The sequence below is a fragment of the Parambassis ranga genome, unplaced genomic scaffold (genome assembly GCF_900634625.1).
Source record: "Parambassis ranga unplaced genomic scaffold, fParRan2.1 scaffold_47_arrow_ctg1, whole genome shotgun sequence".
Lineage (NCBI taxonomy): Eukaryota > Metazoa > Chordata > Actinopteri > Ambassidae > Parambassis > Parambassis ranga.
This window is the reverse complement of record NW_021144805.1, coordinates 417,632-435,869: the sequence shown is the minus strand read 5'-3', so window position 1 is coordinate 435,869 and position 18,238 is coordinate 417,632. Positions and strand designations below refer to the sequence as shown.

Genomic DNA, 18,238 nt, shown 5'->3' with positions numbered 1-18,238 from the left:
TGTAGCTATTATAAAGTGCATTCACCCCATTTTTTTCATTTATACCATCTAACTATATAACTCTTCTGTTATTGTAAGTTCTTTTGGTGAAAGATTATTTTTTCCTTTGTTGTTGAATCCATCCATCCATCCATTATGTGAACCTGCTCTGTCCTGCAGTGCTGCCCTTGCAGCAATCACACTGATCAGTTACAGCTGTTTCTAATGTTGCATGTGAGGCGAATGTGACAACCTCTACACTCCGGCCATGGGGGCCGGAGCCTATCCCAGCTATCTACCGCTGAGAGGCAGGGTACACCCTGGACAGGTCACCAGCGGGTGTGGCCTCATGCTTTATGAATGTGTCATCATTAAAAAAGGTACGCGCATCTTTGAGCGTCCCTGGGTGGGCTCGAACCACCAACCTTTCGGTTAACAGCCGAACGCGCTGGCCGATTGCGCCACAGAGACCTCGTGTCCGCCTGATGATGATACACTTGACCTGTACTTCCAGCATGAGCCTGTACCTGAACTTCCCGCATGCACCGAAAACCATGGTGCGACCGAGCGCCCTGATGGATACAGCAGAGTGGCGCAGCGGAAGCGTGCTGGGCCCATAACCCAGAGGTCGATGGATCGAAACCATCCTCTGCTAACGAGCACATCTTTAGGTTTCTGTCAAGTTTTATGCCGTCCTCTTCTAAGAAGCACAATCACTTTTTGACAAACTGCCAGAAGCTGCAGGAGGATCCTGGAAGTGCAGGTCAAGTATATCATCGCCACACTTACTCACATACAATGTGGCTGAGCACTTGGCTGAAATCCTGACACCACGGGTGGGAGACACACTACATCACTTCAAGCTGGAAAAACCTTCCCTTAACAGAGGTGGTGGACTCAGACATCATCTTTCTACAACATACAATGCAGCTTCCATCCATTCCCAGGAACTTTCACTCCAAGTCACATGTTCACAGCAAGAACAATGGGCTGTCCACCAGTCCCCCTCCTGTAATCTCAGACCCCGCTTACACATACACAGTATTTTGAAAAACGGGGACTTTTCCCTTCGTTCCTGCCTTTCATTTGCACATAACTGGAGTTTTTGCCTCTGAAAACGAATCTTTCCAAAAAACTCTGGCAAAAGTGGAGATTTTGGAAAACGGCGTATTCGCGTTTCAATGTGAACTGACAAAAACGGCAGTCGGCGCGTCAGTTGGTGCGACCTTTTTTTCTGTAGTACGGCTGCCAGAGTAGGCTGTAGTCTAGTAATGGAAGCATTCCGGGTAGCGTTTGCATTCCTCTTGGTGTCAGCACTTTTTACGTGTTTGCATTTGCAAATGCAGCTCCTCTTACTGTGTAGAGGAGCAGAGACATGTTAGGTCTCCAGGCTCAGCAACTTTGGATCAACTTTTGACTCAAATTGCCAGACTGCGACGAGGCTTCAGATTGGCCTGCACGGCTTTCTCCTTCTTCCTACACTGCCATTCACAGGCTCGGCGTGGTCGTGATCACTCTTGGGGACGCATTTATGCGTGGTAATGTTAACGGAAACTTTTTTGAAGACGATGATGTGTGCACGATGTTGTTTTGGAAAACGGAGGGAAGGAAATATTCGTTTTTCAAAATACCCGGCTATGTGTAAACGGGGTCTCATAGTCGTTAGCCAGTCGTTGGACACACCACACACAGCCAGTCAGACCGACGCTGGTAAGTATGAGGTAATTAGAGCCATTGTTTTATGAGTTCCACACAGACCCACCCACTGAGGTCCTCCACCACACAAACCTGCATTTACAGTACCAGGGGCACGAGGATTTTCCCAGTCCGCTTTGCTTGGTTTAGCCCGGGGAGGGGTGCTTAAGTGTGGGTGAACAGGTTGTAGCGGTGCGCAAGGTTGTGGTAGGGTTAGATGCCGGAAAGATGACAGGTATCAGTTAACTAACAGGTTACATCTTTAAACAGGAAGCGATGTCACAGGGACACTGGGCTGTGACGACTTAAGCGAGACACAGGCTGAGAATGAGGAAGAGCAGTTGTTCTCAGCTCTCAGTTATCTCTATCTCTGTGTTTTCATGTACAGATCACTGCGACAAAAGCTACCCGCCCAGCGTGGGGCTCGAACCCACGACTTTGCTTTAGAAAATACGCTCAGACTGCAGGTCTTAATGGCCAAATCGGATTTTTTTGGTGAGATCCGATTTTTTTTTTTGGCCTTTACAAAATAATATGCGACTGCTACCACTCTCCTGTGACACGGTTACCATTGTAACCTATAGTTACACAAGGTTGCCCTGGTGACCTAAATTGACACAAGGTTGCCAGGGTAACCTACAGAATATAGAATACTGTGATCAAAGTCAGAATATGATGAAATTCAGAATTCTGGGGTCAAAGTCGGTATTCTGAGATGAAAACAGAATTTCGAGGTCAAAGTCGGTATTCTGAACAAACAACAAACAATGAGTAACCACCGGGAGTATATCAATAATTAATTGTTTTAATGTATGAGTTATGTTTAATAAATGCTTTTCTCATGATGGATTAAGTACTTATTCATGGTTAATTAGGACTTAAAAAGATGTAGCTATTATGAAGTGCATTCACCCCATTTTTTTCATTTATACCATCTAACTATATAACTCTTCTGTTATTGTAAGTTCATTTGGTGAAAGATTATTTTTTCCTTTGTTGTTGAATCCATCCATCCATCCATTATGTGAACCTGCTCTGTCCTGCAGTGCTGCCCTTGCAGCAATCACACTGATCAGTTACAGCTGTTTCTAATGTTGCATGCCACACTACTCTAGAAACGCCCAGAGGAGGAGGTCGCAGGCGGAGCGGAGTGAGGGAGTTTTGGAGGGAAAGAGCGTTGTTTGAATGAGGATAATCTGTGCCTCTTTTTCGTTTTTTCGTTGGACTAATTAAAGTTTTCGTTAGGAACAGTGTTTTCCTTCGCTCCCCGCAGTCGGCGGACTGTTGGGGAGTAGTTTTTTGTTCGTTTTTCGTTTTATTTTTCTGCCCTCCATAATTTGGAGGGAAAAAGACTGGAATGATGGACAACACGGAAATAGGACCACGGAAAGGAGCCCCCGATAAACCCTTGGATAATGGACAAAATAGAAGGGCAACAATGTTGAGAAAAGAAGTAAAGGATGGACAATCAAATGAGGATAAGGTAAGAGAAAGAACAGAAAATGATGAAAGAAGGATGGTCGGGAAGAGGGCAGACGGCCAGGAAAAAAAGAGGTTGGAGTCACAGAAGGAAGGGAAAAAAGAAAAGGAAATTAGTTATGAGAAAGATTTAACAGTTCAGGTTGAATTAAAGGGAGAAGAGATTGTTTCGCCGGTGGAACTAATACGGTGCATCAGACTTATGTGTGGGAATATTTGTGCCTGCCGAGGCACCGCGGCAAATAAGTATGAAATAACAATGGGGAGCCAGGCGGGTAAAAATAAATTGATCGACGGGTTTAAGATTGGAAACACAACAGTAGAAGGGAAGGAAATAAGCAACGACGAATTGGTTGTGTCTTTTCTGGGTCTGCCCGCTTATGTACCAGATGAAGAGATTTTAGAAAAACTAGAATCATGGCGTGTGTCAGCGGTGTCGCCCATAAAGCGTCGTATGTGGCCGGGGACGAGGGTGGCGGATGGGACGAGGTTTGTTAAGGTAAAATTCAATGAAACAGTGCAGTCACTACCTTATTCTGCAAGGTTCAGTACAGCAGCAGGGCCGGAATTTTTTCGGGTCATTCACGACCGGCAGGTCCGCGTATGTAGGATCTGCATACAGCCCGGCCACATCGTGAGGGATTGCCCAGAATTTTTTTGCAATAAATGTGGGGTCCAGGGGCATTATGCCAGGGAATGCACCAAAAGACTGGAAAAATGTCAAATTTGTTTTAATAAAATGGACAGTTGCATATGCGCTGAAAATAGCAGTGAGGAAGAAATAAACATTTATATAGAAAGGGATGATGAGTCTTGTATGGAGGAGGACGAGGCCCAGGAGGATGGGGCAGAGGAGGCTGCAGCCTGTATGGCGGAGACAGAGAAGGGCCAAGGCTGTCTACCAGCACGGCCGACGGAGCAAGAAGCGGGTGGGCTCACACATGCGCTCCCGGCAAGGGAGGGAGCTCAAAAAACGGGCTCTGCTCCTGAGAGGGCGGGGGGGGCGAGTGAAGCAGGCCCTGCCCTGGATCCTGTAGCATTTGGGAAAATGAGCGCGCCCGGAAGGGGTGGCGCAGGGATCAGTGCGTTGGCAGCCGTGGATGGGGGGGAGGCGAAGAGCCCTGCCCGGAGGCTGCCAGGTGGTGAAGAGGCTCTGTCACTAGGATCCAGCCTGGATGACGTTTCTCTATATGCCGGCTCCCAGGAGCTTGAGCAAAGCACCATAAAAGATGGTTTTGTGAAGCCCACCCTTCGCTCCAGTAAGTCTCTGCTGGCTGAAAAAGCCAGGGCAAGAGAAGCCGTCTCTGTGCCCACCTTTCTGGGACATAGGGTGATCTCCTCCGACTCTGACCTGGAGAGAGAGGCAGGGCAAAAATTATATAAGAAAAAGATGCAGGAAGCAAAGCAGAATAGGCACGCTAGGAAAAAGAAGTAATACTGTTACATTAAGGTCTGCCTCCATCTTACTTCTAGCCATGATCACTATCACATCTTTAAACATTTCTGGAGCAAGGACAATAGAAAAAATACAGGACATAACAAACAACATACACACGGATATTCTCTGTATGCAGGAAGTAAGGTGGAGCGCAGACCTATTAAAGGAAGTAAAGAAAATGTGGAGAGGAGAAATATTTTATGCCCCTGGACCCTCTCTGGCAGCGGGCGCTGCTGTGCTGATCAAACCGGGCCTTCCTCACGATGTGGCCTGCGTGCACACCGACGGCGGGGGCCGGTTGGTCGTGGTGGACCTGAAAGAGGGCAGTAAGGATTTAAGATTAATTAATATATATGGAAACAATGATGAAAAGGGAAGGAAAGATTTAATAAGGGAAAAACTAAGCAAATGGGTATCGAGGAATTGCATCATAATTGGGGATTTTAATATAATAATGGCAACAGAGGATACGGTAAATATAAATAATAACAAATTAAAGAGTGACATGAGCAGACAAGAATTACTAAAATTAATGTCGGAATATAACTTAATAGATTTATGGAGAGTGCTAAACCCGAGAGGTCGTGACTACTCCAGGAGACAGCTGGTGAGGGGGAAGCTGAGACAATCCCGAATAGATTTGGTACTGGCGTCTCCTGGAGTAGTCACAGAGGTGGACACCGTTGATTACATGCCTAATAGGTGGAGCGATCATTCCCTGCTTCAGGTTCGCACGAGAGGAGCGGGCAGGCCCAGAAACGGAGGTCTGTGGGTTTTAAACAATAAAATCTTAGAAAATGAAAATTTTAAAATAAAGATTAATTCTTTTCTAAACGAAATAAAATATGAAATAACGGAAACCGAAGATTTATTGAAATGGTGGGAGGGGGTAAAAAATAGGATAAAAAAACTCTGCATAAACGAAAGTAAAAAGAGAAAGTGGCAGGAAAAACAGGAAGAGAACGAATTATTAGAAATAATAAAAATTGAAACGAAAAAAATAGAAGAAAATCCGGATCGAAACACAATCATACTTGCAACAGCGCAGGCAAAATTGCACAATTTAACGGCTAACAAATGCAAAGCAGCAGCAATAAGAGCAAAAGCAAAATATCTAGTGGAAGGAGAAAAATCAACAAGTTACTTTCTGGGGTTGGAAAAACGAAAACAGGAAAACTCTTTCATAAAATCGGTAGTAAACAGTGAGGGAGAAATAATAACGGATCTGGGAGGGATTTTAGAAACGGCGCAGAATTTCTATGGCAAATTATTTCAAACTGAAGAAACAGATCAGGACGAAAGGGAAAAAAACATAAATTACCTGGAGAAAAAGTTAGACGAAGCAGACAGGGCCTTCTGTGACTCCGACCTGACAATACAACAAATCACAACAGCCATAAAATCATTAAATACGGGGAAAAGCCCAGGATGGGACAGACTGACAGCTGAATTTTACCAAGCTTTCAGTCCAAACTTGGCCCCCATCCTGGGCCGCGTTTTCAACGAAATAGAAAGAAGGAAAACAACAACGGGGAATTTTGCAAAAGGGATAATAACATTAGTGTATAAAAAGAAAGGGGATAAAAACAAACTAGAAAACTACAGACCAATAAGTCTTTTAAATAGGGATTTTAAAATAATTGCGAAAATCTTAGCAAACAGGCTGAAAAGGGTTATTGAGGAGGTGGTGGGTGAGACACAGGCATATGGCGTGCCGGGCAGAGACATTTCTGACTCTGTCCTGGCCGTCAGATGCCTGGTCAAACACATGTGCACAACGGGGGGTTTTTTATTGAGTGTAGATTTTGAAAAAGCTTTTGACCGTGTGGAGCACACCTTTCTATGGCGAGTCCTAGAGAGGCTGGGCTTTGGAGAGCGGTACATTAACTGGATCAAAACACTGTACAGCGGAGCCACCAGCTGCGTCAAAATAAACGGCACGTGCACAAGTGCGTTTCCGCTGAGCAGATCGATCAGACAGGGCTGTCCGCTGTCTGCCATGCTCTTCACCCTGGTGACAGAGCCTCTGGCGGAAGCGGTCAGACGGAATGTAAATATTAGAGGGATTAGAGTGGGAGAGTCTGCGTGCTGCAAGATTGTGCAGTACACAGACGACACAAATATCACGGTGGTAGATAAAGATAGTGTTAATGAGGTGATGGGCATGATAGATTCGTTTTGTAAAGCATCGGGTGCAAAAATGAATATTAATAAAACACAAATAATGATGTGTGGGGGAGCACAAAGCATACACAACACATGGGGGTTTCAAAATGCGGGAGAGGAAATAAAGATATTGGGGGTGTGGGTGGGGAAAGATGAAGGGAGAGCAAATCAAAAAAATTGGGACATTTTAACAGGGAAAATCAAGAACATAATTAACCTGTGGAAGCAGAGACAGCTGGGGATAAAAGGAAAAATAACTGTAATAAATTCACTAATGATGTCCACTGTAAACCATGTCCTGGCTGTCTGTCCTCTGTCCCCGCAGCAGGAGAGCAACATTAACAAAGCCATCGGCAGCTTCCTGTGGAGGTCTAACATGAACCAGGTCGCCCATGACGTCATGATCCAGCCCGAGGACAGGGGCGGTCTGAGACTAATAGACATCGGATCCAGGAAAAAAGCTTTAAGGATCAAAATAATCAAAAAACTCTTAGAAAACAATAACCTCATCTGGAAAAATTATATTGCAAAGGATCTGTGTCTCGGACCGCCCTTGGACCTGTGGGCACTCTGCCAGAGGCGTTCACCAAGGAGTGTAGGAGTGGTGGACCCTCTGGCGGAGGAGATCATGACGGCGTGGGCTGAGCTGAGGCCTCTGCTGGAAGCAAGGGTCGACGGTGTCCTCCAGGCAGCGGCGCAGCCCCTCTTTGACAACCCAGATGTTACCTGGGGAGGGAGGGAGGTGGTCTGCGCCGCCATGGAACGAGCTGGTTTAGTCCGGCTTGGGGACATTGTCGACCCGGCCGGTGGCATAGAAGCTGCGGGGATCCTGGCCATCCTAAGGAGGGAGAAAATAGTTTTTAGAAAAGGAAAAATTCTGGATGTGTGTGATAAACTGGCTGCCTCTGTCCCTCGGCGCTGGTTACGGTTGCTGAGGGGGGGGAGGCAGCCAGGAACAACTAACCGACTCTCTTGTGAGTTTTATACTCGACAGGACCAGAAAAGTCTACAAGACATCACCACAAAAGGGCTATACAACATCTTCACACGGAACAAGAGGAGACCACCAGCGGCTGACCAGGCGTGGAGGAGAGTTTTCCCTGGCCTCCGGGGGGACAGGATCTGGGCCACACTCAGGGGCGGCGTGGCCCCTGGGAATGTCCTCACAATGGATTTCAGACTAAGGCACAGAAAGATACACCCGGGAATAGTGCTACACCAAATAAACAAAGAGGCATTCAGCAGGGGCTGCGCCGTCTGTGGGGCAGCCGAGGAGACTTTGGAACACCTCTTCCTTGACTGCCCCGCCATCGGCGCCACCCTGAGGAGGCTCAGAGACCTACTGGAGGCCAGGGCGAACGGCTACTGGGAGCAGGAGGAGGAATGGAGACTGTTCTTGCTGTTCGGGGAAAAAAACAAAAACAAGAAAGGACAAACAATAAGAAACACGGCAGGACTTTTTGCAAGGCATGCAATATACACATCCAGAAACACACACAGGAAATCTAACAACCCAGTCGCACCATGGGGGGTGTTCAAAAGCACTTTTCAATTGTATATACGCACCATGGTGATGTGGGACAAGGGAAAGGTGAAGGAAGCACTCTTGGAGGGGCATAGTTTATTTCATTTGGAAGAGGGTGTAGTATACTTTAATTTTTGAAGATTTTGTTTTTTCTATTTCCTGTTTTAGTTTAATTTTTGAACTTGAGATAAAAGAATAAGAGTTTTCTGTTTAGTATATTTTGAATGTTTCTTTTTGTTAAATTGAAATAATGGTATATCATGGTTTGACTTTTCTGTAAATATTTTAAGGAAATTTTTGATAATAAAAGATAAAAAAAAAAAAAAAACAACTAGCAGACCAACTGCTTCCTCTCTGTTCTGCCACCTTTGTGTGCGCGTCTCCCGCTGATTACCTGCCCTGCCCTAACGTGCTTCACCTGTGTCTGATTGTCTCCCCTGACCTTGCGTGACCCCAGTGAATGGTAAAGACAGGCTCTGCGGCCTTAACATGACTTGTCTCTGTGTGTGTGTGTGTGCGTGTGCGTGTGTGTGTGTGTACATACGTGTGTACAGGTATGTTCAGCACAGAGTTAGGTCAGGCAGTGCTGTGTGTCTTCACCTGTTTGACCCGGACTTGCAGGACTGGAAACATGGCCTGACCACCTGTGGGAATTTCTGCCCACTGCAGCAGCTCTCTGCTTATTTATATTAACTCTGACTGTGACAGTGATTCACGCGTGACACAGATCTATGCACGATACAGATCTTGTAGTATACTTTAATTTTTGAAGATTTTGTTTTTTCTATTTCCTGTTTTAGTTTAATTTTTGAACTTGAGATAAAAGAATAAGAGTTTTCTGTTTAGTATATTTTGAATGTTTCTTTTTGTTAAATTGAAATAATGGTATATCATGGTTTGACTTTTCTGTAAATATTTTAAGGAAATTTTTGATAATAAAAGATAAAAAAAAAAAAAAAAACAACTAGCAGACCAACTGCTTCCTCTCTGTTCTGCCACCTTTGTGTGCGCGTCTCCCGCTGATTACCTGCCCTGCCCTAACGTGCTTCACCTGTGTCTGATTGTCTCCCCTGACCTTGCGTGACCCCAGTGAATGGTAAAGACAGGCTCTGCGGCCTTAACATGACTTGTCTCTGTGTGTGTGTGTGTGCGTGTGTGTGTGTGTACATACGTGTGTACAGGTATGTTCAGCACAGAGTTAGGTCAGGCAGTGCTGTGTGTCTTCACCTGTTTGACCCGGACTTGCAGGACTGGAAACATGGCCTGACCACCTGTGGGAATTTCTGCCCACTGCAGCAGCTCTCTGCTTATTTATATTAACTCTGACTGTGACAGTGATTCACGCGTGACACAGATCTATGCACGATACAGATCTGTGCATTGCACAGATGTATGCATGCATATCATGACGACATCACACCACAGTAAGGACACTGTTTGAGGTCACGACTCTGACATCACATTAAATAATGTCATCAAGATCATCTTATACATGTCATGAAGGAACCTGACTGAGAAAAGGAAATAGGATATTGTGACTCACATGCACGCACACAACCATGCATACATTCACACGTGCACACAGGTCTCGGTTAAGACCCTACAGGTAAGCACGGACAGGGAATGGTAAAGACAGGCACTGCGGCCTTGACAAGATTTGTCTGTGTGTGTGCAAGGTGTGTGCCCAGGTAAAGTGCGGCTTCCCCGGTGAGCTGCCAGCTGTCCCTCCCTTCTGGTCCTCCGGCAGACTACCAGGGGCCCCAGAAATACAAACAAACAAACACGAACAAAGCATAAACTCCTGGCCCCCTTCTCAGCAGCACCAGGGGCGTGACGCTGCATTTACAGTACCAGGGGCACGAGGATTTTCCCAGTGCGGTTTGCTTGGTTTAGCCCGGGGAAGGGTGCTTAAGTGCGGGTGAACAGGTTGTAGCGGTGCGCAAGGTTGTGGTAGGGTTAGATGCAGGAAAGATGACAGGTATCAGTTAACTAACAGGTTACATCTTTAAACAGGAAGCGATGTCACAGGGACACTGGGCTGTGACGACTTAAGCGAGACACAGGCTGAGAATGAGGAAGAGGAGTTGTTCTCAGCTCTCAGTTATCTCTATCTCTGTGTTTTTATGTGCAGATGACTGCGACAAAAGCCATGCGCCCAACGTGGGGCTCGAACCCACGACCCTGAGATTAAGAGTCTCATGCTCTACCGACTGAGCTAGCCGGGCAAGGCGAAGTGCAGAAACCTTGGAGGTGACGGTCACATGACCATTCAGAGAGCGACCGTGATAACCCCTACACTACAGAAACGCACATCCTAATTGCTTTAGAAAATATGTTCAGACTGCAGGTCTTAAGACTCTGTTCTGCGGCATGTAAAGCCGACACCAGCGGCTATAGTTAAGTGCATCCCGGGGGCCAGAGCGGGCGACATAGAGGGTAGCCTGAAGCTGCTGGCGAGAGATAAGCATAAATACAGTAGGATTATAATTCACGTCGGTGTTAATGACACCCGGCTTCGCCAGTCAGAGGTCACTAAAGTTAATATTGAGTCGGTGTGTAATTTAGCTAAAACCATGTCGGACTCCGTAGCGTTCTCTGGTCCCCTCCCAAATCTGACCAGTGATGACATGTTTAGCCGCATGTCCTCGCTCCGTCGCTGGCTGTCATGGTGGTGTCCAGAAAATAACGTGGCCTTTATAGATAACTGGGAAACTTTCTGGGGGAAACCTGGCCTTATTAGGAGAGACGGCATCCATCCCACCCAGGGTGGTGCAGCTCTGATTTCTAGCAACATAGCCAAGTTTATTAGACCAACCTGACAACCCAGGGTCGAGGCCAGGAGGCAGAGTCGCTGTCCTACACACCTCTCTGCTGCTTCTGGAGGACTGCCGCCCTCAGTTAGAAACACATTAAACACAAATACACATAGAAACACTAAGCTTAATAATGTTATTGAAGTGGTGACGGTCACACGTCCTCCCACAGTTCATCAAGCACACAAGTTAAGATATATTAATCATAATAACCTCATAAAAATACACACTAACACACACAAACACATAGAACAAGGTAATAGAACACTCAGGTGTGGATTGTTTAACATACGATCCCTACACTCTAAGTCGCTCTTAGTTAATGATCTAATTATTGATCATCACACTGATATACTTTGTCTCACTGAGACTTGGTTACAGGGTGAAGAATATGTTGCTTTAAATGAATCAACTCCGTCCTGTTATATTAACTGTCATGTTCCTAGAGTTACAGGTCGCGGAGGAGGAGTGGCAGCAATCTACCGCTCCAGTCTTCAGATGAATCCTAAACCTAAGTCTACTCATACTTCTTTTGAGAGTCTCACTCTCAGCCTGTCTCACGGAAGCTGGAAGAAGTCAGAATTTGTTTTACTCGTCGTAGTGTATCGTCCACCTGCTGCTGCTTATTCAGAGTTCCTGCTGGAGTTTTCAGACTTCTTATCAAGTTTAGTGCTTAGCACAGATAAAGTCATTATAGTGGGTGACTTTAACATTCATATGGACGTCGACTCTGACAGTCTGAAGATTGCCTTCAACTCACTCTTGGATTCAGTTGGGTTCTCTCAGTTAGTAAATGAACCCACACACTGTCACAGTCACACCCTCGACCTGGTTCTCACCTACGGCCTGGAAGCTGAGAACCTGCTAGTGTGGTCTCAAAATCCTGTTCTTTCAGATCACTCATTAATAACTTTTGACTTCTCTCTTTCAGACCTACCAGCACCTAAGGAAAAGGTCTACTACAGCAGATGTCTGTCTGAAGACGCCGTAAAGCAGTTTAGGACAGCAATCCTACCAGTACTCCCCACAGTCCCAAGTACTGATGGGGGTACCAACTTAAATGTTACTCCTGCAGAGCTGGACCGCTTTGTCAACAACACTGCAGACACACTACACTCAGTCTTAAACAGGATTGCTCCACTGAAGAAGAAGAAAACTACAAACCAGAAGAGGCTAGCTCCGTGGTACAACTCAAACATCCGATCACTGAAACGGATTACACGTAGGATGGAGAGGATGTGGCAGTCCTCTAAATCAGATGACTCCCAGAGGGCCTGGAGAGACAGTCTGCTGACGTATAAGAAGGCCCTTCGTAAAGCCAGGACAAAGTCAGAATATGATGAAATTCGGAATTCTGAGGTCAAAGTCAGTATTCCGAGATGAAAACAGAATTTCAAAGTCAAAGTCATTATTTTGAGATGAAAGCCACAAGTATGAACAAACAATGAGTAACCACCGGGAGTACATCATTAATTAATTATTTTAATGTATGAGTTATGTTTAATAAATGCTTTTCTTATGATGGATTAAGTACTTATTCATGGTTAATTAGGACTTAAAAAGATGTAGCTATTATAAAGTGCATTCATCCCATTTTTTTATTTATACCATCTAACTATGTAGCTCTTCTGTTGTTGTAAGTTCTTTTTGTGAAAGATTTTTTTTTTTTTTTAGGTTGTAGTGAATCAGGTGGCCCACGACGTCATGATCCAGCCCGAGGAAAGGGGCGGTCTGAGACGCAAGAAAAAAAGCACTACGAATAAAATTGGTCAAAAAACTAATAGACAGAAACAATAATGCAGCATGGAAACAAGCAATAACACAGGATCTGGGTTTCGGGCCGCCCCTGGGGATCTGGGCACTCTGCCAGAGGAGGCTGCCAAAGAGTAGAGCGGGAATGGACCCTCTGGCGGAGGAGATCATGACGGCGTGGGCCGAGGTGAGACCTCTGCTGGAGGCCAGGGTCGACGGCATCCTACAGGCGATCGCGCAGCCCTTCTTTAACAACCCAGAAGTTACCTGGGGAGGGAAAGAGGTGGTTTGCGCGGCCCTGGAACGAGCTGGAGTAGTCCGGCTCAGGGATGTTGTCGACCCAACCGGTGGCTTTGAAGCTGCGGGGACCCTGGCCAGCTTGAGGGAGAGGAAAGTAAGATTCAACAAAAATGTTATCATTGATGTGTTTGATAAGCTGGCTGCTGCTGTTCCCCGGCGCTGGAAGGGCGGGGAGGACCTACAGGAAACAACAACTCGGCAGCTGTATGAGACGTTCATCAAAAGGAGAAGAAGACCACCGGCAGCTGACCGAGCATGGAGGGAGGTCTTCCCCGCCCTGCGAGGGGACAGGATCTGGGCCACGCTCAGGAGTGGCGCGGCCCCGGGAAACGTCCTGACGACGGACTTCAGAGCACGGCACCGAAGACTACATCCCGGTGTCGTGCTCCACCAAATTGACGGGGCGTTGGAGAGGGGCTGCGCCACATGCGGGGCAGCCGCGGAGACATTGGAACACCTTTTCCTCGACTGCCCCGCCATCAACAACTTCCTGGGCTGGCTCAGACGAACTCTGGAGGAGAGGGCACACGGGAAATGGAGAACAGAGGAAGACTGGAAGCTATTCACACTGTTTGGAGACAACGTCAATAACAAAGGACAAAAAATAAGAAACACAGCCGGACTTTTTGCAAAACACACCATATACACCATCAGAAATGCACGCAGGAAGGGAAACACTGGGTTGGAACTAAAAGGGTTTTTCACTCACAACTTCCAGATGTACATAGGCACGATGGTGAAGGGGCTAAAGGGGAAAAAGAGAGATGCACTGTTAGATGGGCATAGTTTGTTTTATGAAGAGGGTGGTAGGGTGTATTTTAATTTTTAGGAAAATATTTTTGTTGTTGTTGTGGTTAAAGAAGAGTTAGAAGTTAGAAGAGAGATAATTTTGTGTCTATTGTGATTTGTGATGTGTTGATTTTTTATGTATATATTTTAATGAACATTTTGATAATAAAAGATAAAAAAAAAAAAGAGACGCCCGATCTCGTCTGATCTCGGAAGCTAAGCAGAGTCGGGCCTGGTTAGTACTTGGATGGGAGACCGCCTGGGAATCCCGGGTGCTGTGAGCTTTTCTATCTTTGGACAATTGAGGACGTTAGGTTCCTTCCTGCCTTTGATCTCCGAATTCTGGGCCTTTGGTAACCACGGTAACCGCGTCTGACATACACTTAGACGCTCTCCCCACCATTACCTGCTAACCAACATCTTCACTTTTGGTCTTTGATGGGCAAAAAGAAGCAAGACGTGCATAAAATACATCCTGACTGATACCAAAGCAGGTGACGAAAACTACAGAAGACAGGCTACACTCAAAAAAGCCGGATTGTGTGTCTGCTAAATTAATCAAATTATAACATGTAGCTTCTACCATATATAGTTATGTTTTGTGGTTGAGCATGATTAAGTTATGCTATTTTAGCATGATGTGCAATAACTTTACGTTTGCTAAATTCAGTCATGCTGACAGAACCTAATGCTTTTGGGGTAAGAGAGCAAATCGCATGTACAACTCCAGAACAGAAGGTGGCAGTAGTGTGCGAGCAGGGAGTGCATGTACAAACTGGCGAGGTTGCAGAAGAAGACAGACTGGCAGCACATGGAAGAGGAAGGAAGGCGTACACTCGTGGAAGGCGGTAAATTGAAAATAAACCACTGCACAGAAACGTTAATGTCAACTTATTATCTGTCAGCTTTATGATTTTGAGCGATTAATTTCGTTGCCGAATGTTTTCGTAGTTACGGTGAACAGATGTCCTCTTTTGGCCGGACATGTCTTCTTTTTGAGACCTATAAATATGGCCAGGCGGAATTTCAAAATCCGGGATTTTGTTTGGTTACAGGCTGCCAGTCCGACATTGACGTGTAATTGTGTCAGCATTTCCATTTTTTATTAAACGTCCCTGCACTGTAACGGTTTTTTTCCTTTGTCGGGGTGGCGGCACCCATTTTCTTCAACATTCCGCCATTCTGACACACAAGGTAATTGTTACAAATGCGCGGGCCTACTAGAATGACCTATCAGCCACTGTATTTCACATCCACTAAGGACATGGTGAAGTTCACAGCACAGTGCTGCATTCTTGTCAGAGCTGTGATGTTAGTTATCTTAATGAAATACTAGACAATACATCTCCTGTACATTTACGGCTTAACCTGCTAGTTTACACTTAGACGATGCTGGGTTTGGAATAATTTTGCTGTGATCTACACAGTTTCAAATCTCTTGTGGGCTTGTGTATTCTTCACTATCCCAGAGTTGTGCTGTGAAAAAACGTGCTTTATTTTTGTGGATTGTATTTTAAACAAGTTTCATCGACCCATGTTACTTTTTGTCATCATACCTAAATAAAGGTGCCAACAATATGCAAAGACTTTAATTCCTCTGTAATGAGTCATTTAAAACGTTAATTTTGAGGCACTGTGTGTTTTCTTTTTTGGCATGTTAGTGTTGAGGGCCAATGAAGCTCATTTTCTTTTTTTCATACTGTCACCATGTCATTGGTGTATTTGAACATGCAATACATTTATTTAACATTTACTTGCTCTCTCTCTCTCTCTCGTCATCACAGAAATTCATGACGAAGTTTGTTGGGTCACTCACCTCAACTGCCACCCCTTCGCAAAAGTCTCCCAGAAAAAGTGGTCATCTGCCAGTGACAGGTTTGAGTGTAGATAAGTAAGGAAGACATGAAAAGGAAAAGCTGATGTATCCAGATAGGCTTGGCTAAGAAGTTCTGCAAGGAGTGCAGTGTGTGTTTTCAGAGTAGGAATGCACTTCTCAAACATATAAGACTAATGCACCGCAATAGGCTACGCTACTTGTGCCTGTATTCAAATTGCCCATGTAATTTCAAGACACTGAATGCCTTGCACATCCACATATCAAGAGTTCATCCCAAACCTGATACTCATAAGCCTCTGGAATTGACAACATTTAGTTGTCCATTGTGTGCCTGTTGTAGTCTTTCTACTGAAAGAGATTTTTTCTCACATTTGGGTATTCCTTTCAAGAGCCATGAAACTGTTGCCTGTGTTTTCAGGGATTGCAGTTACAAAACGAATATCCACGGAAAATATCACTCTCACAAAAACAGGAAACACAAGCCCCATACGCTAAATGATTTCAAACCAGGTATAGTGACTACAACTGGGGTCTCTCAAGAGTTGTCTTAGAATGCAGAGCAAGATGCACTTAGTTTGGATTATTCTGCAATGGAAATAAACAGTGCATTTCCAAGTGAAGATGTGGATTTAAGTAAGACTCTACCTGACACAATTCAGCAAAATATAGCTACAGCTTTATTCAAACTTGAGCATTTTGCTCATGTGCCAGCCACAAAAATGGATGAGTTTCTCAAGGAACTACACTTTTTATTAAGCTGAGGTGAATTACTGCCCCTCCTACCCATCAGGTGAATCAGCCGAGACACTTGAAAAGATAAGGGAGACTCTTATGTTGGAAGCTACGAAAAGGAACAATGAGGACACAGTGGCAGCAATGATGACCAAGACCTTTGCTCATAGAAGGCAAGAAGTTATTCGAGATGCACCCATGATTGCAGTTTTTAAAACCAGATGGCCAGCTCTCTTCCGTGTGCATGAGGTAAATGATTAGAGTTGTTCAATTCAAAAACAAGCACAAACAAACACAGTTTGGAATTATTTTTTTGTGGTGATTTCTTTGCTCTTGTATCATATTGTTTCAAGCCTTTTTTTCACCTTTGCCACAAGACATAATTTATAAGTATTGTGCTTCTGTGGATTAGCAATGCAGCTAATGTGTAGCACCCAAAAAAATGTTTCCAAACTATTTTTCCAAGATTTGGTGGGAAACTATAATTGTTAAATTAACGCATTGATATTTCTCTGTACCCATTATCAAGTTATGTGCTGAGTTCAAGAGGATAACAACGGTTGGTTTGCTGCCAAAGTTCTTTTCCGAGCTGGATGGTTACTCATCAAAACTGCTCCAGGTCTTTGGCAAGAAGGGTGGTGTGCAGGGAAGAAAGATAAAAAGTATCCTGATACCAATGACACAGGTAAAACAAAGGGGACACACTGCCAAACACATCACTGTAATGTTGACATTTTAAACGGAAATATAATGGGGAGAAGAGTAGAAGTAACGTCACATCACATTTAGTCTCCCTGTTGTTTAAAATTGTTCTTCTCATGTTTTTGTTTCCTGGCATACATCGTGCGGCCCAAATGCTCAGACTGACAGCATTGATGTGAAAAGAGGTCTACCTGAACGAAGAGCCGGACAAAGTGGTGAAAGAACGCCTGGTATGTAATTTACCTTTAATTATCTAGATCTCATAGATCACACATTATGTGGATTAAATGGCTGCTTTGTATTAGCCATGTGCCCCATTTTTTAATCTGTATGATATTGTTGTATTCATTTACTTATATTTTTTCTTTTTTCAGGACTGTGATGTTGACAACGGTCAAGCTGAAATGGAGACGGTCTTTGGTGTATTTGTGATTCGCAGAGAAGGTGCAGACCTTGATGATGGTCCAGAGGATGTTATCATCATTTTGGAGGGGGTAGAAGTCCTCAACAACCTTGGTAATGTGCCAGTGGCAAATGCAATGCTGGTCACTTTAGTTTATGCGCTCAATCTCAGCTACCCTCCAGAGTGGAAATACACTTTTGAAGCTCTGCAGAAGCTCATCATGGGGCTTGATGGACAGAGATTGTCTAAGAAACTGCAGGTGCTAAAAACCCTACTTGCATGTTAATATTTTAACTGTTGCATACAGTGACATTACATGCCCATGGATGTAAAATGTTACATTACCAGCACGGTTGTTTATTTTCTGTTTGTTTTTATTGCTCTTAAGATTTTTTTGCTCAATAATTTTTGAAAATGTGCACACTCTTTAATTTGGACTTCAACAGGCGTCCTCATTATGCCACTGTTTTTGCACTGACGCTTATCATTTTCACGTTTTGACTGCTTGGACTTTGTATGGAAACATTTTTTTATGTTCAAACGGGAGCATATGTATATACATATATGTATCATCTGATCACAGACTGACTACAAGTGCATGCAAGTTCACAAGGCCCACTAGCCCAGC

The 18,238-nt window shown here is 44.7% G+C and overlaps 1 long non-coding RNA gene and 2 other non-coding genes across 3 annotated transcripts; 1 reads left to right on the top strand and 2 right to left on the bottom strand.

Moving 5' to 3' along the window:
* Positions 1-376: 376 nt before the first annotated feature.
* On the bottom strand, positions 377-450 carry trnan-guu (transfer RNA asparagine (anticodon GUU)). Its single transcript has one exon. It is a non-coding gene; the product is annotated as a tRNA-Asn (tRNA).
* Positions 451-10,434: 9,984 nt separating this feature from the next.
* Positions 10,435-10,507, bottom strand: trnak-cuu (transfer RNA lysine (anticodon CUU)). Its single transcript has one exon. It is a non-coding gene; the product is annotated as a tRNA-Lys (tRNA).
* A 6,641-nt stretch (positions 10,508-17,148) lies between these two features.
* On the top strand, positions 17,149-17,956 carry LOC114431144 (uncharacterized). Its single transcript, XR_003670046.1, has 3 exons — positions 17,149-17,190; positions 17,368-17,437; positions 17,582-17,956. It is a non-coding gene; the product is annotated as an uncharacterized LOC114431144 (long non-coding RNA).
* The last annotated feature ends 282 nt before the right edge of the window (positions 17,957-18,238 follow it).